The sequence below is a fragment of the Podarcis gaigeae genome, assembly GCF_964106915.1.
Source record: "Podarcis gaigeae genome assembly, chromosome: W".
NCBI lineage: Eukaryota > Metazoa > Chordata > Lepidosauria > Squamata > Lacertidae > Podarcis > Podarcis gaigeae.
The window spans coordinates 19,818,776-19,841,038 of record NC_139695.1 but is presented as its reverse complement, the minus strand read 5'-3'; the positions used below and the strand labels follow the sequence as shown (position 1 = coordinate 19,841,038).

At 45.9% G+C, this 22,263-nt stretch overlaps 1 long non-coding RNA gene across 1 annotated transcript; it reads right to left on the bottom strand.

The window, feature by feature from the left end:
* Positions 1-19,101: 19,101 nt before the first annotated feature.
* On the bottom strand, positions 19,102-21,865 carry LOC310835920. The gene is made up of 3 exons (XR_014559796.1): positions 21,396-21,865; positions 20,857-21,338; positions 19,102-20,061 (listed from the first exon to the last, which is right to left on the bottom strand). It is a non-coding gene; the product is annotated as an uncharacterized lncRNA (long non-coding RNA).
* Positions 21,866-22,263: the final 398 nt, after the last annotated feature.

The following is a 22,263-nucleotide window of genomic DNA, read 5'->3' as shown; positions in this document are numbered from 1 at the left end:
ATTTTGGTAGTCCATTAATTTTTAAAAAATGGTCTATCTCAGTCTCTTCCTGCGGCCCTTGCATATAAAGTTGTTTGAAATATCTCTGGAAGCACTTTCTAATTTCCTCTGGTTTCTGGATATTCCTCCCTTCAATCTCTAAATTGATAACCGTGTTCAATTTTTGTCTCTTTTTCAACTGCCATGCAAGCAGTTTCCCACACTTATTCGCTGATTCAAATGATCTTTGTTTCATCTGTTTAATTTTCCACTCAACTTCTTGATTTATCAATTTAGCGTATTGTGCTTGGTAAAATTTAATTTCTCTCAGAACCTCCTGTGATTTAGGTTTTGATCTCAATTTTTTCTCACCATCTCTTATCTTATCTAAAATCTTATCCTTTTTTTCATTCCAAAGTCTTTTCTTTATTGTGTTCTGTTGTATCAAAAACCCTCTCATAACTGCTTTACTTGCGTCCCAGATTATTCTTTTTTCCACTGTAGTATTCAAATTTATTTCAAAATAGTCTTTTAAGGTTTTTTGGGCCTTCTTGACAATCTCCTGATCTCTTAATAGGGTGTCATTCATTTTCCATCTGAAGGAACCGGTTGGAATAAGTCTCATTTCCACTTTCATAGCATTATGGTCGGAGCAGGTTTTTGGGCAGATTTCCACTTTTCTAGTCTTAGGTGCCAGTCCTCTAGTTATCCATATTTGGTCGATTCTTGTCCATGACAGGTGGGCTTCAGAAAAGAAAGTTCCTTCTCTGCCTAAGGGGTTCTTTGTCCTCCATATATCAATCAAGTCCATATTGTCAGTTAGTTCAAAGAAAGTTTTAGGTAGTCTGCCGTCATTTGTTAAATTTTGATTTTGTGACTTATCCATATTTGTAGAGACCACCCCATTCATATCTCCCATCATAATAATGTTGGTATAGTCCAGATAGTCCAGAATTGTCTCATGCAGTTTCCTGTAAAATTCTGATTTCCCCTCATTCGGTGCATAAATTCCTAATATTAAAAACTTTTCTCCTTGGACCTGTATTTCAATTGCCAAAATTCTTCCTTGCTCGTCTTTAAATAAGAGTTTTGGTGACAGGCTCTCCTTTGCATAAATCACCACTCCTCTTTTCTTAACTTTGTCCGATGAAATAAATTCTTGGCCTAGTCTTTTATTAATTAACACTTTTCTGTGGAGCCTAGTCACATGTGTTTCCTGCAAGCAAATAATGTCCAATTGTTCTTTTTTCAATATATGAAAAATTCTTCTTCTTTTTTCTGGGGAATTTCCGCCATTTATATTCCAACTAAGAAGCTGCAGAGACATCCTGGATCAGTCTGTTAGTCCTGTGGTGGCGTCTCTTTCTTTTGGTCCTCTGGTCCCGAGGGTGTAGGTGCAGGTGTAGGTATAGGTGGAGGTGGTGGCCAAGATCCTGTTGTTCCTTTCTGTAGGTCCTCTTCGTGGTCGTTCAAAAATTTTTGTTGATCTTCTGCTGTTTTGATTTTAACTTTCTTTCCTTTGAAGTTGAAGGGTAGTCCTTGAGGAAACTCCCACCTAAAGGGAATTAAGTTGCTTCTCAGTAGTCTTGTTAATTCTATATAAGTATCTCTAAGGGCCAAAAGTTGTTTCGGGATGTCTTTGTAGATTTCTGCCTTGATGCCTTGAATAACAAGTGATTTTCCAAAATGAAGGCCTAGTATTTTATCTCTCTCTTGCTTAGATCTCAAGATGATCAGACAGTCTCTGGATCTGTCCTTCCTCACCACTCTTCCCAATCTAAAAGCAGTTACAATTTTAAAGTCCTTATCTTCTTCCATACCCCAGAACTTTGTAATTTCTGATGTCAAATAACCAATCAGATCTCCCTGTTCAAGTTCTGGGATAGCTCTCAACCTGATATTATTTTCCCTATTCTTCAGTTCCGTCATAGCCAGGTAGGCCTGCTGTTCATTGATCTGTTTGTGCAAGGGCTTTACCTCCACTTTTAATGCGTCAACTTTCTGATTGGCTGCCTCTGCTTTCTGATTGGCTTCCTCAGCCAATTTACGATTTTCCACAGTTGCTTCCTGAATATTCCCAATTGCTTGTGTGTGTTGAGCAACTTGATCAGTCAGTTTGCTAATAGTGGCTGTTGCTTGGTCAATTTTGGACGAATGCTCATCCGCCTTTTTATTTAAAATTGCCAGTTGTTCCAGAATTTGATTTAAAACTGTTTCAGATTCTCCAGATGCCATATCCTTTGGTGCAGTTTGCGCAACTGCCTCTTCTTGTACTAGAACAGCTGGGACAGAAGATCTGCGTGGCTGAGAAGTCAAAGTTGTTTGTACTAGTTGTTTAGCTTTTGTTTTAGCCAATCTTGCTTTCCCTGTGCCACTCATTCCAGTCCTGACTACGTGCCAAGGTTAAGTTGTATACAGTCCCACGGGAAAGACAATTCCAAAGAGTAAACAACAAGGCAGCAAAGAGTCAAAACAAAATACAGTTCCCAAAGAATTATAAATCCAAAGTCCTCTAGGGGGAGTACATTTGTACTTCAGCAGAAAGAAAGGACTGTTCCGCCATTAAAATCCCAGCAGTTAAAAACAGATTTAAAGAGAACCTTCAAATTCCTTTTGGTTTATAGAGCTTCCTCAATGTTGAAACAAAGTCTTAGAAGATGTGCAAGATACAGTTCCCCAGTTTGTAACTAAACTGTAGCGCTCAAATGTAGCACTTTCAGAATTAAAAACATTTACAGCAATTTGACAGCTCTTTGTTGCCCCAGCAGTCCGTGACTTTGGGCTTCTCAGTTATTTATAAATCCAGAAAGGAGAGGAGAGGTCCAGTCAAAAACCAACAAAATTAAAACAAGATTGTCTCTTTTCAATTATTATTATTAAAAGTTCAATTGTTGCACGAAAATCCATGCTTTTTACAGCCCTTTTTGAATGCTTCCAGCTTGTCAAAATCTTTGCTTTGATCCTTTAAGCACAATCAGGAGACGGACTTCCTGGTTACGTCTCCCGCTTTTAGCCGAATTTCAATCACTTTAGTCCCAAATTTTTAGGATCCCCTACTCACGGGTTTGTAGTTTGGAGTCTGATGTTCCAGGAAAAAAGGTCGGCGCTCATCGGCAGCAGCCGCGCGGCTTCACTTCCGCAGAAAGAGCGATGAACTCACAGCACCGCTCCCCCTTCCACGCTCCGGAGCCCCTTACGGGGTTCCTTCCTCGTTTCTGGGGGGGCTTCTGGTGCCCGCCGAGTCCCACGGCCACAGGCTCGCTCTGCCTGTGGTTTTTCTTAATGGGTCTCCGCTTTGCCGTAGCGGACGACCCTTTTCTGCGGAGCCCCTCTTCACAGCGCGAAGAGGACCGCCATTGCCGTTTCGCGCCGCCTCCGGAAGTCCTAGACATTCACTTTCAGAATGTGTGTCAGAGTGTTCAGGAGGGGTTAGTTGCATTGAAATACTGTCCCTCAGCTAGGAACCTCGCCGATGGTTTCACAAAACCACTAACCTTCCAGAGGCATGGAGAGTTCTGTGAAGGTCTGGGTTTGGGATAAGCTTTTGATACTTGTTTCCCCCCAGTGCGGAACAAGAGGGGGTGTAGAGTTTGGTGGTTATAGGGTTAACCTCCTTTGTGTTCTGCCCTGGGGGGAGGAGCGTCCATCTGATGCTGCACTGTACATCACAGGTTCTTTGTTCTCTGTGTTTAGTTTCACTTCTCTCCGAGAGCGAAAGGAGAAAGCCACGATGGAACTAAGCTCTGATGGAATGTAAATTGCTTCTGCTTGTAAATAAAGCTTCTTAGAACAGAAGACTCTTGTCTCTGGACTATATCATTCCCTATTCTACTTCACGACAGCAACGCCGCTGCGTCTCTGCTGTTCCTGCCTTAGGTGGAGTTTTCCCTAGAAGATTGCACTGAGAGCAAAGCAGTGTTTTGTACGCAGGGGAAACGCACTGGACAGGCAGAAGTTCTGCACTGGAAGGTTGGCGCAGACTACAGCCTCCCAGCAGTGATGGTAGGAGACCTATAACTTATGACATCCTTTGTCAAATTCATAAGGAATTATGAAATATTTGTTGGTCCAAATATGAAGTGCGTTTATTTTCGGCCGCTTATTCCACCGCCTTCATTGGCCCTCGCACATTGACGAAGTAGTATGCGAGGGCCAGCTGGATTCCACTGTGCAAGGAATCCTTTTAAAGGATTAGGCCTTATCTTGCTCTGATTTAGTTCTGCATGTCTGTAGCTCAAAAACTGACCAAGAGGGAAAAGGGGCCCTTATTCGGCTTCAGGCAACACACAATAAGGGGCCATGCCCAGTAAAATACACTAGGTGTTTTTTGTATTTGAGACCAAACATTGCTGGCCCATTCCTCATACATGCAGATGGCTCCCACTTGGCAAGACATCAGTTTACACGCATTATGCGTAAGGCCATAGCTGCTTGTGGCCTCCCCCCGGCGGAATTCGCCACTCTTTCATTTCATATTGGCGCCGCCACTACTGCGGTGCATTTTGGTCTCCCGGCAGAAAGGATAAAGGACTTGGGTCGATGGAAGTCAGATGCATTTAAGGGATACATTCGCAAGACCTTATGACTTGTCACTTCATACCTAACTAGGGCTTGTCGCATTCTTTTCTTGCAGGAGATGTGGCTGTGCGCATTTGGATTATAGGCCACAGTATTTTCCACTGGGCTAGAAGCCGTGCCATCAACTGCGGCCTTGGGTGCAGGTTGGGTCTACCACAAAATGTTGAAGTCTCAGGGATTGCACGGAGGGGGATGCACTGGGATGAATTTATGCCGGCAGTGAGAGCCAGAGCAGTTCTGGAAGGCCCTCCAAAAGCCCTGGTCATTCACCTGGGAGAAAATGATTTGGCCTATCGAAAAGGCGTGAACTTGATGGGAGCATTTACAGTGACTTTGATGAATTGATTGCCTCATTTCCTAACGTTGCCATACTTTGGTCATCGCTGCAGGAGAGGCGAGTTTGGAGGGACTGTCGGTGCAATATTGCAAGAAACAAAGCCAGAAAGATTCTGTAACGTTCTGTGGCGCATAGAGTGGCAGCACTTGGGGGGGGGTTATTTACCACCCCAAGATCCAGTTCAGCAAAGTGGCCCTCTACTGAGAGGATGGCGTGCATCTTTCCGATGCGGGAAACGATGTTTGGCTGGACGACATATTTTCTGGGATTAGAGATTGGTTGCAGGTTTGGGGGTATTGGCGGCGAGCTTTGCTCGAGTGGCGGTTAGGCATTGGTAGGGGTATTGTTATGTAGATGTGTTGGGGGGGAGCGCCATCACCTCCCCCAAATATTGAAGTGTAGTCTGGTAAAGGATTCCGGGGGGTGTGGCCTCGTCCGAAGCCTATGGAGGCCAGGGCCTAAAGCGTGCCCCCAAGCAGTGACCCTGGGGGAGTCCCTAGTTGATGTGCATCAGCAGGGCTCCCCCTGCTGGTGTTAACCCTTCCCAGTCTTCAAGCAAACAGGCTGAAGCCGGATAGTCAGATATGACCAATGCCTAAGCCAATACCGCTCTTTACCTGTAACCAATAAAATTGTGGCCAATTTTAGCCCATTAACCTAAATAATGGTGTAACGTGTCTTTATTTCTACTGGTGGGAGGCAGGAACTCGCCACGCAACCTGATTCAGCTTTTGGTAATCAATACATGGACGTAGGCATAAATGCGGCTGAAAGGAATCTCTACTCCTGGCTGCAAGTCAAAAGGACAATCAGAAGTCCGATGGGGTGGCAAAGTCTCAGCCCCCTTTTTCTCAAATACGTCCACCAAATCCCAGAAGGGCTCTGACATCCTGGATTAGGCCGACATCCGGTGACCCTGCCCCGTTTGGGGCTGTCCCCTGAAAAGTGGAAGAAATGAGGGCCGGCTGGTGGGGCTTCACAGATGCCGGTGGCAACTGAGGCAACACAGGGGGTTGGGCACAGACATTGTGGCAGAAAGATGATGAGAAACATAATGTCCACTGTGCCCAGGAAATGGTGGGGTCATGTCAGACCAGCCAGAGACTTCCAAGGACCCCAGGGAAATGTGGCGTCTGGACCAGTTTGAATGTTAACAGTTCCTGGTGCCGGGGTGTCACTAACATGGCCAGTGGACAGGTCTCACAGGTAATGGGTCCTGATGCGAGGGGGGTCCCGTCCAGACCCACCACTGAAACTGGCAAGGCTTTCAACACTGATGTTACCTGGTACTTCTCGGCGAAACTGATGTCCATGAAAACGCCAGAGGCCCGACTTCCGGAGGCGGCGCGAAACAGCAATGGCGGTCCTCTTCGCGCTGTGAAGAGGGGCTCCGCGAAAAAGGGTCGTCCGCTGCGGCAAAGCGGAGACCCATCAAGAAAAACCGCAGGCAGAGCGAGCCTGCGGCCGTGGGACTCGGCGGGCGCCTGGAGCCCCCCCAGAAGCGGGGAAGGAGCCTCGTAAGAGGCTCCGGAACGTGAAAGGGGGAGCGGCGCTGTGAGTTCATCGCTCTTTTCGTGGAAGCAAAGCCGCGCTGCTGCTGCTGATGAGCGCTGACCTTTCTTCTTGAAATTATCGGAATTGGAGCAACATACCCGTGAGTAAGGGACCTAAATTTTTAACTTAAATTGAAGAAATTCGGCTGAAAACGGGAGGCGAGTAACAGGAAGTCCGCCTCCCGACTCTGCTAATTAGATCAAAGCAAGGGCTCGGAAACAAGCTGAAGTATCTAAAAAGGGACTGTAAAAGTAGAAGAAAGGGTGCATTGATAGACTCTGCATTTTGAAGATAAAAGGGAAAGAACTGTGTGATTTATAGACTTTTATTCTTTGGAACTACCCTCCTATCTCCGGGCTAAACGGGGTTGAAAGAGATAACCCCGTCATCGGGCTGCCAGTGCATAGAAAAAGAACTGTCAAACTGCTGTCAAACTGACGACATTGTTGCAGAGATTGAAATTGTTGCATAGACTGAGACATTAACATTAAACATTGTTGCATGGACCTATATTGATACCTTGTGGCTGGATTTTAAGAGATCAGAAGTTCTGGAAACCTTCCTTTTGTGTTTGGGAACTATAAAACTTAACGTGGGGAATAGAGGAACTTCAATGGCGGAAAATAGTTCCTTTCTTTTTTGAAACTTGGAAATACTCCCCCTATAGGACTGTGGAAGTATAGTGGCATGGGAATTGAGCTTTATTGAAACTTTTTGTGGTTTAATTTGTTTATACTGGGGACTTGTCTTTCCCATGGGACAAAAGATCATCTGACCTTGAACAGAGGCAGGTGTGGAATGAGCGGCACAGGGAGAACAAGAGCAGCTAAAGCCAAAGATAAAGAAAAAGAGAAAAAATCAGGGCAACTTTTGCAAACAACTTTAACTCATCACCGCAGATCATCTGTCCCAACTGTGCTGACAGCACAGGAGGTGGAACTAGTGCAGCCTGCTGCAGAAGATATGGCAACTGGAGGATCTGAAACAGTTTTGAAACAAATTTTGGAACAATTGGCAGTTTTAAATCAAAAAGTGGACAATCAAACATCAAAGATTGACCAAGCTACATCCTCTATTGGCAAATTAACCGAACAGGTTTTGCAGCACACTCAGGCAATTGAGAAATTGCAAGGAGCTACGGCAGAAAACTACAAATTAGCTGTGGAAGCCAATCAAAAAGCAGAACAGGCGAACTCAAAGGTTGATGAAATTAAAGGAGAAGTAAGACCTTTGAAAAGGCAGGTAGGGGAACAACAAGCCTACCTGTCATTGGTTGAACTGAAAAGTAAAGAAAGTAATCTCAGGATAAGGGCTATCCCGGAACTGGAGCAAAATAATCTAGAGGGATTTTTGACACTTTTGTTCTCCAAATTCTGGGGAATTGAGGAAGAAAAGGACTTTAAAATCGTGACAGCCTTTAGACTGGGAAAATCAGTAAAGAAAGACAAGCCCAGAGACTGCTTAGTTGCTCCAAGATCAAGAGAAGAAAGGGATAAGATATTAGGCCTACATTTTAAGAAATCTTTGGAGATAGAAGGCAAAAGGGCCGAAATTTACAGAGATATACCCAAATATCTCTTGGAACTTAGGACTACCTATATAGATCTGACCAAATTGTTGAGACACAACGGAATTCCTTATAGGTGGGAGTTTCCACAAGGACTTTCATTTACTTACAAAGGAAGGAAAATAAAGATTAAATCACCTGAAGACCAGCAGAAGTTCCTACACGACCACGAGGAGGACCTGCAAAAAGGAGCTGCAGCATCTTGGCCTCCACCACCACCGGGACCACCTCCAAGAGTTATACCACCTGGATCAGGACCAGCACTACCTCCTCCGGGATCGGGGGGAAGCTTAGATACCCCATTGTAGAACCCGTCAATTGATTCAGGATGTCTCTGCAGCTTCTTAGTTGGAATATAAATGGCGGAAATTCCCCGGAAAAAAGAAGAAAAGTCTTTCACATTTTGAAAAAGGAACAACTGGACGTTATCTGCCTACAGGAAACACACGTGACAAGGCTCCATAGAAAAGTGTTAATTACTAAAAGATTAGGCCAAGAATTTATTTCTTCGGACAAAGTTAAGAAGAGAGGAGTGGTGATATACGCAAAGGAGAGCCTGTCACCGAACCTTTTATTTAAAGATGAACATGGTCGAATTTTGGCGATTGAAATACAGACACAAGGAGAAAAATTTTTGATATTAGGAATATATGCTCCAAATGAGGGAAAATCGGAATTTTTCAGGAAGCTGCACGAGACTATGCTGGATTACTTGGACTATAGTAACATCATTATGCTGGGTGATATGAATGGGGTTGTGTCTGTAAATATGGATAAGTCACAAAGTGTCAACATATCGAAAGACGGCAGACTACCCAAAACTTTTTTTGAAATGACGGACAATATGGACTTAGTTGACATTTGGAGGGTTAAGAACCCTCTAGGGAAAGAAGGGACTTTCTTTTCTGAAGCTCATCTGACATGGACACGAATCGACCAAATCTGGACAACTAGAGGACTGGCACCTAAGACCAGAAAAGTGGAAATCTGCCCAAAAACCTGCTCCGACCATAATGCTTTGAAAGTGGAATTGAGACTTAATACAACCGGTTCCTTTAGATGGAAAATGAATGACACTTTATTAAGAGATCAGGAGATTGTGAAAAAGGCCCAAAAAACTTTAAAGGACTATTTTGAGATAAATTTGAATACCACCGTGGAAAAAAGAACAATCTGGGACGCAAGTAAGGCAGTTATGAGGGGGTTTCTAATACAACAAAACACGATTAAGAAAAGGCTCTGGAATGAAAAGAAGGAGAAGATATTGGAGAAAATAAGAGAAGGAGAGAAAAAATTAAGATCTAGGCCTAAATCGAAGGATGTGTTAAGAGAAGTGAAATTTTTCCAGGCGCAATATTCAAAATTGATAAATCAGGAGGTGGAATGGAAAATTAAACAAATGAAACAAAGATCCTTTGAATCGGCAAACAAGTGTGGGAAACTGCTAGCCTGGCAGTTGAAAAAGAGACAAAAGCTTAATACAGTTACAAATCTAGAGATTGAAGGGAGAATGGTTCAGAAACCCGAGGAAATTAGAAAGTGCTTCCAGAGGTACTTCAAAGAACTCTATTCACAAGGGCCGCAAAAAGCTTCAGAGGTGGATCAATTTCTTAAAACTAATGGATTACAAAAAATACCCCTGGAAATGAGAACAAACCTGAACTGTAACATTACACAGCAAGAAATTGAAAGTGCCATCCAAAATCTTCAACTTGGCAAATCCCCAGGTCCTGACGGCTTAACCTCCAAATATTATAAAGTTTTAAAGGACTATTTGATACAACCTTTGATGGAGGTTTGTAACCAGATAATGGAGGGAAGGAAGGCACCGGATACGTGGAAAGAAGCTTTCATCACATTGATACCTAAATTAGAAACTGAAAAGACTCAACTTAAGAATTACCGCCCCATTTCACTCCTAAATGTGGATTATAAAATTTTTGCCGATATTTTGGCAAGTAGACTTAAAAAAGTACTAAATGAAGTGATTCATAAGGACCAGGCTGGCTTTCTCCCTGGTAGGCATTTGTTTGATAACACAAGAAACATTATTGACATTTTGGAACTTCTACAAACAAATCTTAATACCAGAGCGGTTTTAATTTTTATTGATGCAGAGAAGGCCTTTGATAATATTTCTTGGATGTTTATGAAGAAAAATTTGGAAGGGATGGGAGTGGGGCGGGGGTTCGAAAATGGTATAGAAGCAATCTACACAGAACAAAAAGCTAAATTGATAGTAAACAATGTGGTGACAGAGGAGTTCAAAATTGAAAAAGGGACACGTCAGGGGTGCCCCCATCCCCCCTATTGTTCATTTCAGTTCTGGAGGTGTTGCTAAACATGATTAGAAAGGACCGGTTGGTTCAGGGAATTGAGGTCGGAGTGAAACAATATAAATTGAAAGCATTTGCAGATGACTTGGTATTAACATTACAGGAACCAGTCTCCAGTACTAAAAGAGTATTAGAATTAATTTCTGATTTTGGTCGGGTGGCGGGGTTTAAGTTAAATAAGCAAAAAACCAAGGTTTTAGCAAAAAATTTGACAGTTACAGAAACAGATGAGTTCTCTAAAGAAACGGAGTTGAATGTGGTTAAAAAAGTAAAATACCTAGGGGTGTACCTGACCTCCAAAAATTTGAATTTGTTTAAAGATAACTATGAGAAATGTTGGTTAGAAATCAAAAGAGATTTGGAAACATGGTCAAGATTGAAACTTTCCTTGTTAGGCCGAATAGCTGCTGTAAAGATGAATGTATTGCCGAAAATGTTATTTTTGTTTCAGGCCCTACAGATCGTGGACAAGGTGGAATGTTTTGGAAAGTGGCAGAAGGATATTTCTAAGTTTGTTTGGCAGGGCAAAAAGCCCCAAATAAAGTTTAAAATATTAACTGATGCGAAAGAAAGAGGGGGATTTGCCCTGCCAGACTTGAGGTTATATTATGAATCTGCAGCCTTCTGCTGGTTGAAAGATTGGATTTTATTGGAGAACACTGACGTCCTAGATCTGGAAGGGTTTGACAATGCGTTTGGGTGGCATGCATATTTGTGGTATGACAAGGTTAAAGTGCACAAATTGTTTAAAAACCATATTGTCAGAAGAGCAATTTGGAGGGTCTGGATAAAATATAAAGACTTATTGGAGAGTAAAACTCCGAGGTGGCTCTCACCGGTGGAGGCCAAGGCACGTAAGAGACTTAACATGGAGGCCCATTGGCCTAAATATTGGGAAATAATTGAAAAAACTGGAGACAATTGGAGGTTGCTAAGCTTGGAGAAATTGAAAACTAAGGTACGAGACTGGCTGCACTATGCGCAAATTCAAGAGGTATTTAAAATAGATAAAAAAGTTGGATTCCAGGTGGAAAAATCGAAACTAGAGACTGAATTGTTAGAGCCAAAAAGTAAGCTACTTTCGAGAATGTATAACTTGCTGCTTAAGTGGAATACACAGGATGAGACAGTCAAATCCGCTATGATAAAATGGGCTCAGGATGTGGGGCATAACATTATGTTTGCAGACTGGGAAAGGTTATGGAACACCGGTTTGAAATTTACGGCATGCACTGCCTTGAAGGAAAATATTATGAAAATGGTATACCGGTGGTACATGACCCCAGTCAAGTTAGCTAAGATATATCATCTGTCTGACAACAAATGTTGGAAATGTGGAGAGGCGGAAGGGACATTCTTTCATCTCTGGTGGACCTGCCCGAAAGTGAAGGCCTTCTGGGAAATGATCCATAATGAACTAAAAAAGGTACTGAGATTTACCTTACCTAAGAAACCAGAGGCCTTCCTCCTGGGCATGGTGGACCAGAGAGTGCTTAAGAAGGACAGAACCTTTTTCATGTATGCTACCACAGCAGCAAGGATCCTGATTGCAAAATATTGGAAGACACAAGATTTACCCACGCTGGAGGAATGGCAATCGCAGTTGATGGACTATATGGAATTGGCTGAAATGACTGGCAGAATCCGAGACGTGGGAGAAGAAACAATTGAGGAGGACTGGGAAAAGTTTAAGGACTATTTGAAAAAACACTATAAGCTGTATGAATGTTAAAAAATGCACCTTTCAGGAAACTCTAGCTTCAGCAAATTTAAGTTAATGAAATGAAAATTAAGACACAAGAATTTAGAGGTAAAATAATGAAACAACTTTATTGTGTTTAATACAAAGTATATAAAAATTGGGTTACAGTAAAATTGAAATTAGGGAACATGATAAAATGGAAGTTACAATAAGTTTTGAAATAAGTTAACAAATTGCTGATGCTTTATAAGACAGGGAACGCAGGGTTCGGAGGATGTGGGGAAGTCCTATAGATTGGATGGAAAAAGAATATGGAAATTTGTTATTCTTCTACTCTATTTTCTTATAACCATTCTTTATTCTTTTTTCTGTATTTCTGTATTTCTAAAAAGCAATAAAAAATATTAAAAAAAAAAAAAAGAAAACGCCAGAGGCCCCAGGGTCAGTCATTGCCTCCAGGGCCAGCATGCCCCCCCCCCCGGGGAAGAAGAATACAGATAGGGAGCAGGAAATGGGGTCACAGTGTTGGGCCCCCGGCTGATCCCCTCCTAGCACAGCCAGGGCTTGGTGTTTCCCAACGCGAGCCTCTTCACTGGACACTGCTGTGAAATGGCCCCCCTCTCCATAATACAAGCACAGTCCCAGGGCCCACCTCCAACTCTTCTCTTGGCTAGAGAGAGTGCAGCGGGCCGCACCTGCTTGCATGGGCTCCTCTTCCAACCCCGCTGGACCCCGGGTACTCCCTTGATCAGCTTTCACAATCTGTCTCGGACAGGCGCGTGTCAATGTTAATACACAATGTGATAAAGGCCGTCAAGGCTGCTGGGGGGTCACCCGCACCAGTTCTTTCTTAAGGGGGGGTTGAAGTCCCTGATGGAAGTGGAACCAACAGGCAGCTTCATTCCACAGGGTGCCCACAGCCCACCAAGGGAACTCTGAGGCGTACTTGGTAACCGGGTGAGCCCCCTGCCAGAGGTTCTGCAGGGTCATCTCAGCCGTCTGGGCACAATTCAGCTCCCCGAACATGCCCTCCAGGGCAGCAATGAAGTCATCCAAATTCCCCAGCAGGGGGTCGTCTGCCTCAAGGTATGGAGTGACCCAAGAAAGTGCCGGGCCCACGAGTAGGTTGACCATAAAGCACACCTGGCTCCGTGGGGTGGGAAAGTCTGCTGCACAGGTGGCGAAAATCAGCCGACACTACCTTACAAAGCCTCAAAGGGCCCCACGCTCCCCCCTGAACCTCTTTGGCAATGGGACGGGGGAGCACGTCAGGCTGGGGCCGCAAGTCGGGCTGGAGCTGCTCGAAGTGCTTAAACCTCCCCTTGGAGTATAACTATGTTAGAGGGGATTTTTTCACTGGTGGCAGATGACAGAAGACTGTGACACCATGAGACCGGTGTAAAACCAAATTAAATAAGGACTTTATTTCAAAACAACAAACAGTAAAGCTTGTGGGTGCTTTTCTGCAGGCAGGGTTCAAACTGTAGCTTTTCTCCTTTTATAGCCATGGCCAGCTGTAACCAATTAGCCCAGAGCTCACAAAAACTGTTCTTAAAGGTACAAACATGTTTCTGTGCAGAATGTCTCCCAACAAGCTACCTGTGTGTCGAGGTTCTGCAGCACAGTGGTGAGATCTATAGGCTGCGCTCCGTCCATCTTGCACCCTGGCTGGGACGTAGGTTGGCCACAGCAAACTGTCATGGTCCAGGTTACAGGCAAAGTCCTGCCAGAGGACCTTGGGACCTGGGGCTAGACGGTGGGGTGGGAGCAGGAACGAGAGTCCAGAAGCCAGGAGTCAGGAAACCAGGAGTCAAGAAGCCAAGGGTCCAAGGATCAGGAAGCAAGGAGTCAAGAAGCCAAATGCAACAAGGCAGGAAGCTTGTTGTGGCAAAGAGCCAAAGGGAAATGCTGACCTTATATCCTCTCCCGGCTCTTGCCACCAGATGCTGTGAATTACCAATCAGCCTCACCTGTGCGGCCTCGCCTTGCCTCTTGAGAACAAATTTAGGAAAGTCCCAGTCCTGCAAAGCCCTACCGGTCACAGGGCCTGACTCCTGCACGCACTCCTGACACCGTGTATCATTTTATTGTGTAAAACACTTCTGCAATGATATGGTCATGTAATGGCTCAGGTTTATTGCTCAAACACATAAATCTGTTACCAAAAAGCACCAATACGGCAGCAAGCAAAGGCTTTAGCAGCTTCGTCAGCTGCAGGTGGCTGGAAAGCCAGACAGGATGTTTGTGACTGTTGCCATGGGAACAAAGGGGCAGTCCATTCTGTACTGAGCACCGGATGTTAGCTCAGTGTGTGTCATGTGACCCGTACTGGAAGTACATGGGTGAAGTTTATTCTTACTGCTGTTGAGTGCAGACATGTTTCTCTGTACTGCTGTAAGAGACAGAAATAAAGAATGTAAATAGATTTCTGTCTGCTTCTTTCCCCTCCCTGGGGATACCAAAGGGGAGAGAGAATGAACGGTGTGTTCTTCTCACATCTGGGAAGAATCGCTGAGACCTCGCCTGCTTATCTGCCGGGAGTAGCAGCGGGGAGGTCGACAAGGAATATCTGCCGGTGCCTACGTTGTGGCACATTCCTCTGACCCAGGCAGAATTCCAACAAAATCACTCCGGAACGAAGCTGACAAGTCAAAGCTATTTTGTTTTCTATACACGTAATATGGTGAATGATGCTTTTTTGACCACTGTATGCAATATGACCTTTCTGAATCAGCATGAAGGTCCTGTGTGAGTGTCTGGAGGCAGTTGGAGGATGGATGGCAGCTAACAGACTGAGTTTGAATCCTGACAAGACAGAAATACTGTATTTGGGGGACAGGGGATGGGCAGGTGTGGAGGACCAGGTGTGCAGCCTGGGAGTCATTTTGGACTTACAGATGTCCATGGAGGTGCAAGTTAATTCTGTGTCCAGGGTGGTGGGGGCCACCAGGGGGCGCGTTGGAAGATGGCCGACAATAACATCTCTCTGACCCACACGAGGTAGTTTAGGGGCTGCTATGGGAAGTAGGCAGCCTTCCCTCCCCACCAGGATGTGGTGGGGTGCTGCCTGGCCAGCGGTGTTCACAATGCACCCCCTGATCCGAGAGATGGGGGTGCTGAACGCTTGGCACGAGCCCTCGGTGAAGTCAGCTCTTCCTGACGCCGATTCCGATTAGCGCGTGCTGGTTGCTTCAGCCCGGAATTATAATTGGAAACAGATGATTGGAATTGGGGTTGAAGCACATATATCATGTAAAGCTCGACGATAAGGCTGCTGAATAATGGATCTCTGCGACCGAGAGCGACGGATGGATAAGTAAATCTTTTGATGTGTCATTACCAAGAGACTATGTTTGGAACGAAGGGGGGGTGGAGGAAAAACTCTTTCTTTTTCTTTATATGATGTGACAAAAATAACCCTCCACTCCAGAAAGAAACAAGATCGTTGCGCTTTTTAAGAATCATAAGCAGAAGTTTAAGAGCTGTGTGGGAGGTGGAAAATAAGATCGGTGAACGCTGAGGAATTTTTATGACGCAGTTAAAAAATGGCATCTTGCCAAGACAGGCTGCCGGAGAAAAGAGAGATGGGGGAGGAGAATCAGGAATGTCGGAAAGAGAAGGAGTACGGAATTGAAAGTTTGACCCGACAGAGCCCCCTGATCTATTTGATTTATTTGGCTAGCCTGGAAAAATAAAGGACAATGAAGATTAATTTTGTTTATGGAGGTGTCGAACAGAGCTGTCCTGAACCCACACAGAGAAGCCAGCTTTCAGTCTGCTTGTGAGAATCATCAGAGATCGCAAAGAAAGGAATGTACGACAACAACAAGATGAAGAAAAACAATAAAGGACTATCTGGATTGAACTAGATAGAACTGATTAATTAATGCAGTAAAATAAGTGATGTCTGGACTTATCCGGAATTTTGGACTCGTGCGGAGCTTGATATATGGGTACCCCCCAAAAATTTAAAATTTGGCTGTATAATTTGGAACCAATGTGATTTGAATAATGTGATGTGATTGGCCTGTTAATAAAAATTATTTTTTTAAAAAAAAAAAATCTGTGTCCGGGGTGAGAGATAGGTCATGGCAGCTAGACACACTGTGGTGTGTCTAATGGGGGGGGGGGGTTCCCCCACCCTGCGCACACCATCCCTACATCTCCCCTTTGTTTATTTCTGCATAGTCCTCTCGCCATACGTGAAGACGGGCATACTCCAAATTGGGGAGCAGGGCGCGGGGAGCAGGGTGATGAAGATGGGCATAATCTGACGTAGAGAGGGTCATGATGTGGGGATTAGAGTGAAGTTGTAAAAATGAGTGAATACATTGTATATTGGGGTTTGCAATAGCAGGCATAGCATGTGACAAATCAGCACGGAGTTTGCAATAAGTTGAGTAAGTATGGCAGCAAATAGTAATTCTGGTGTTTCTGGTTGCTGAGCTTGAGCAAGCTGGCATTGTCCAGCTGCGACGAGGGCTTTGATGTCACCGCAGGTGACTGGACATGGCTCCTTCCTGGTCTGCACTCAGCAACACTTGGTTTCCTTTGGGTGGTCGAGTTGCGGCACCTCCTTGAGAGTCAGGTGGAAGTTTGGAATTGGATTCGTCAGGTTCTGGTGCCATGCCATGCCATGCCATGCTTGACAGCTGGTTGGATTGCCAGCTTCACACACCGAGCTGGAACCCACAATGGACCTGTAGGGGAAGAAATAGCAGCATAACCCCGCCTCCAGGTGATGAGTGGCGCAGGCCCACACCACTGCATGTCTGGCAGCTGTGGGTGCTTGAGGTCCTTGGATTTGCAGAAATGCCTGTCTGCTGGTGCATGCTGTTCTGAATTAAAGGTGAGATAGTTAAGTGAAAACAACAAGGTATTCAATTTACACTGGACTTCGCCCAGGGTCCTGAACCTTTCCCCATTTCTTATTTCTTTTTCCAAGAAAGCCTTCAGCGTGTGATTGGCACCTTCCACTATGGCCTGACCCGTGGAATTACAGGGAATACCATGCGTTAAAGAAATATCCCACTGCTGGCAGAATTGAAGAAACAAATTGGAGCAATAAGGAGGAGCATTGGTGTTGTTTAGTCATTTAGTCGTGTCCGACTCTTCGTGACCCCATGGACCAGAGCACGCCAGGCACTCCTGTTTTCCACTGCCTCCCGCAGTTTGGTCAAACTCATGTTTGTAGCTTCAAGAACACTGTCCAACCATCTCGTCCTCTGTCGTCCCCTTCTCCTTGTGCCCTTAATCTTTCCCAACATCAGGGTCTTTTCCAGGGAATCTTATCTTCTCATGAGGTGGCCAAAGTACTGGAGCCTCAGCTTCACGATCTGTCCTTCCAGTGAGCACTCAGGGCTGATTTCCTTAAGAATGGATAGGTTTGATCTTCTTGCAGTCCATGGGACTCTCAAGAGTCTCCTCCAGCACCATAATTCAAAAGCATCAATTCTTTGGCGATCAGCCTTCTTTATGGTCCAGCTCTCACTTCCATACATCACTAATGGGAAAACCATAGCTTTAACTATACAGACCTTTGTTGGCAAGGTGATGTCTCTGCTTTTTAAGATGCTGTCTAGGTTTGCCATCCCCTTTCTCCCAAGGAGCAGGCGTCTTTTAATTTCGTGACTGCTGTCACCATCTGCAGTGATCATGGAGCCCAAGAAGGTAAAATCTCTCACTGCCTCCATTTCTTCCCCTTCTATTTGCTAGGAGGTGATGGGCCCAGTGGCCATGATCTTCGTTTTTTTGATGCTGAGCTTCAGACCATATTTTGCGCTCTCCTCTTTCACCCTCATTAAAAGGTTCTTTAAATCCTCCTCACTTTCTGCCATCAAGGTTGTGTCATCTGCATATCTGAGGTTGTTGGGATTCATCCAAGGAGGAGCATTATCAGTCTTTAAAGCCTTGGGCCTTCCCATGACAGCTATACAGTAAATCATATGCTGTATTACTTTCGCAGCAGTTTCTCCATGCTGCACCGTTGCCCAGATAAAGCCGGAAAACGTATCTATGGTAACATGCACTGATGAATAGGGTTGGAAATGCGTCACACTTGTCACATCCATTTGCCATAAATGGTTCGCTTCTGTGCCTCGTGGGTTAACAGCATGAGGAAATGACTGTGGCATGCTGGAACTATGTGGGCAGGCTCTAACAAGAGCTTGGGCTTGCATCAGAGGCAGATGAAACTGTTTTGCAAGCACTTTTGCAGATTGATGAAACAAAGCTTGACTCTCTGTCGGATCAGAGAACAAAGAGTTCACAACTAACCCACGCAAACCGTTTCCTGCCACAAGGGGCCCAGGCAAGGCAGAATGATTGCAAATGTGAGTTACGAAGAAAGGAACTGAGCGCTGGCTGATTAAAAATTGCAAAGAGAGAAACAGCCCCAGCAGATTTTTCTCCACTTGATGGGTTATTATAGCCGTGGACAACTGATCAATAAGCTGATAAACATAATGTGTGTCCACTATTAAGTTAAAAGGAACAGCTGGAAAGAGCTGGAAAGCTAATATTACTGCAGCAGTTTCTGCTCTTTGAGCTGAGCTTTGTGGCAGGGTGTATTTCACACTCCAGCCTGTACTTTCAGGAAGATGGTACGTCACCACTCTTCGAGTGGGCGAGCCATCACTAAAGAGAGTTATGGCATCGGGGGTGGGAGCTGACTGACACATCTTGCGAACCAGGAGAGGAATACGCTGGCTGACGACCAGGCAAGAATCGTTGGGTAAGTTAAAATGTAACTCTCCTACAGACTCTGAAAGTGCTGTTTGCCAAGCAACAGACGTTTGCATTAAGGTTACCAAGTCCTCCTTGCTAAGGGGCAAAGCAATGCTTACTAAATCAGAACCAGTGAGCTGCAGGACTCAAGACCTCCCTTTCCTAACGATGTCTGCCATGGGTTTGATGTAAGGATATATATTTTTTGAGAGGTGTAGCAGCCAGGTAGAGACATTCTATAATGTAGACAGCCTTTTGTGATTTTGGGACATATAAAGCTGCTGTTGGTGTATGTGGGGTTTGCAAGACCGCTAACCTTAAGGGTCTAACAGATTCTGGGTGATCCACAAACTGCTGTGCTAGCGAGGCATTTAGTTCAGCCAGACACATGTGAAGTTCATCAGTTATGGAAATGATTTCTGAAGGGGCTTTTGCTCTTTTTAGCAACTCATAAAGAGGCTGTAATTGTGCTGTGGGTAGTTTGTAATAGGGCCGAATCCAATTTATGTGTCTAAAATCTGGTGTAAGCCTACCAAAGTTAATGGCTGAGGAAACTCAAGCTGAGGGCAGACAGGAGCAGCATAGGTGGCTAGAAGCTTATGGCCTAGATATAAATAAGGCATACTGTCCCAACGACCAACCTGATTCCCCTGGGCATCTGGTGCCCACGTTACAGGACATACAGCAGTGAGGTCAGCAAGCTCCTCTGCAGTTAAGTGAGGAGATGCCTTTCCCTCTTTAACCATTTGCTGGACAGCAGAGAGGGTTTCTTTTCCTGTCCTTTCTGACTCAGAGGGTCCTGGGGACTTAAAGGGATTATTACTGGAAATGTTTGGATGGTATAAAGGATGTGGTTGAAGAGGAACCACAGGGGCCTCAAGGGCTGGCTGAGGTGGTGCCACTGATGGCAAGCCTGGTGGTGCAGATGGAGGATTTATAAGCAAAGCCTGATGTTAAAGTTACAAGGGATTGCTCAAGAGCAAGCAGGCAACTGCCTCCCTGCTCGGCTGTGAAGCCTTGCTTTTGATGCCAAAATAAACTTTATCTGTCCAGAGCGCCACTCTCCTGTGGCTGGCTCATTCACTGGCAGAATCGGTGAGTGGGCGGTCCTTAAACCTTCCCCAGCAAAGGAGTTTCTTGACACCCAGTCTGCGCTTCCCCTCTTGGCACGAAAGCTTACTGCGCAAGGAGGATGTGGGTAACAGAGGACCTCTCTCCTCCCCGCTTTGCCCAGGCAAGGTGTCCTGGCACCGCCTCGCCTCCTCTGAGCCCTGAAGTTCCTCTCCACTTGATGCGTGGTTACTCTCCTCTGCTGAGGAGGAGCTGCTTCCCACGATCTTTGGGGGCTCTCTGTAATCCATCCGGCTTTTCCCCTCTCCCCCCTGAGCCAATGGCAGTTCCCTGACATCCACCCCCTCCTCAAGACCCCCCTCCCCACTGGTGAGGTCTTTTAATGTCTCCTCCTCTATATCGTCGGCCGGTGATGTAGGAAAACCCCTGAAAGAACCGTCATCATCCTCCGTGGATTCAAAAGCTGCTTCCCATCCTCTTGGGTCCCTTCCACCTGGTTGAACCTCCCAGTCTGATTCTTCTCCCTCGGACACCTCCCCTCCCTCCTCTTCTGAGGTCGGGAAACCTACGAAGTCCCCTTCGTCGTCCGTGGGTCCGAACTCCTCCTCCCAGAACCTAGCTATTGGCTTGGGCTCATGTGGGAACAAACCATGAAATTCTTCCACCAGATACCCCTCTGTGATGGATTCTGCGGGAACCCATGTGTTTTCGGATCTGGGTTCTCCCTCCCAGGCCACCAAGTACTCTACCTGGTGCCCTCTTCACCTCGAATAGAGTATTTCCGTCGCTTCATTACAGTGTTCCCTCTCCTCTGCCTGTGGATGGGTAATCACCCCTCCCTCCCTCCCTGGGAAGCTCCGCCCCTCCCTGTGATGCGAAAGCAGGGACCTATGGAACACCGGATGTATCCTCATGCTGTCCGGCAATTTCAGTTTGAAGGCCACTGAGTTAACCTGCTGTATTACTTCAAAGGGCCCCAGCCGTCTAGGCTGCAACTTTTTGCAACCTCCCTTTAGGGGCAAACCCTGGGACGACAACCACACCCTGTCTCCCACCCGTATGACCTCCCCTGGCCTGCGGTGCCTGTCTGCCTCCCTTTTGTAGACTTCTTTAGCCCTTTCCAAGTTTAGCCGGAGTTGTTGGTGTAAAGCCTCCATTTCTTCTGCAAATTGCTCCGCCGCTGGCACACTCCATTCCTGCTCCCCATGCCCTGGGAAGGCCCTGGGGTGACAACTGTAATTGGCCATAAAGGGGCTCATTCCCGTGGACACATGTTCAGCGTTGTTGTACGCAAATTCAGCCAGCGCCAATTTCTCTAACCAATCGTTCTGCCTCTCACTGACCTAACAGTGTAGGTACTGCTGGAGTATTCCATTCGCCCTTTCGGCCTGACAGTTGTTTTCTGGGTGCCTCGCCGTCAAGAAGCTCACCTCTACCTGCAGCAAGCTCATGAGTTTCCGCCAGAACTGCGAGGTAAATTGTCTTCCTCTATCAGAGACCACCCTCAATGGCATCCCACGCAGCCTAAAAATGTGGTCCACAAACAGCCTGGCTGTCTCCTCTGCTGACACCGCATGAGAGCAGGCCACAAAATGGCACATTTTGGTCAGTAAATCGACCACCACCATTACTGCTGTTTCCCCCCTTGACTTGCGCAGATCTGTCATAAAATCAATGGACACCACCTCCCAAGGCCTCTCCGGTGTTGGTAAAGGTTCCAGTAACCCCGCTGGTGAGGTTCTTTCCCCTTTGGGCCTCTGGCACCTGTCGCACCCCCGGATATATTCTCGTACATCCTCCCTTACCTTGGGCCACCAGAACTGTCTGGTGACTAGTAGTATGGTCTTATGCTGCCCAAAATGCCTGGCTGTTGGGTTGTCATGGAGCTGCCTAAGTATCTTGGCCCTCAATGTCTCTCCTGGCACATACAGTGCCCCTTTGTAGTACAGGAGCCCTCCTTTTCCCCCAAAACCCCCATTTCCCCCCTTTCCATCTCTAAGCTCCCTGATTTTAGTCTGAGCAAACTCATCGTCTCTAGTCAGCCCAGCCAGTTTTGCTCCCCTACCAGTGCTCCCCCACACGACCAGCGGTCCTCTGGGAACACGTGCCTGGCCACAGGAGGTCCTTCCCCTTCCATGTACTCAGGTTTCCTGGAAAGTGCGTCCGCCCTCACATTCCCCCCCCCCCAGGTATGTATTGTATCTGGGACCATCTGACCTGTCTCTGGTTAAGCACGCGCGCTGTCCGCCAGTATTCCAGGTTCTTGTGGTTTGGACCTGGATCCGGTGCCGCGCCCCAATCAAAAAGTGTCTCCACTGCCGAAAGGCCACATAAATGGCCAGCAATTCTTTGTCATAAAAAGTGTCATTTTGCTCTGACTTGTTCAGTTTCCTGGAGAAAAATGGACAAGGTC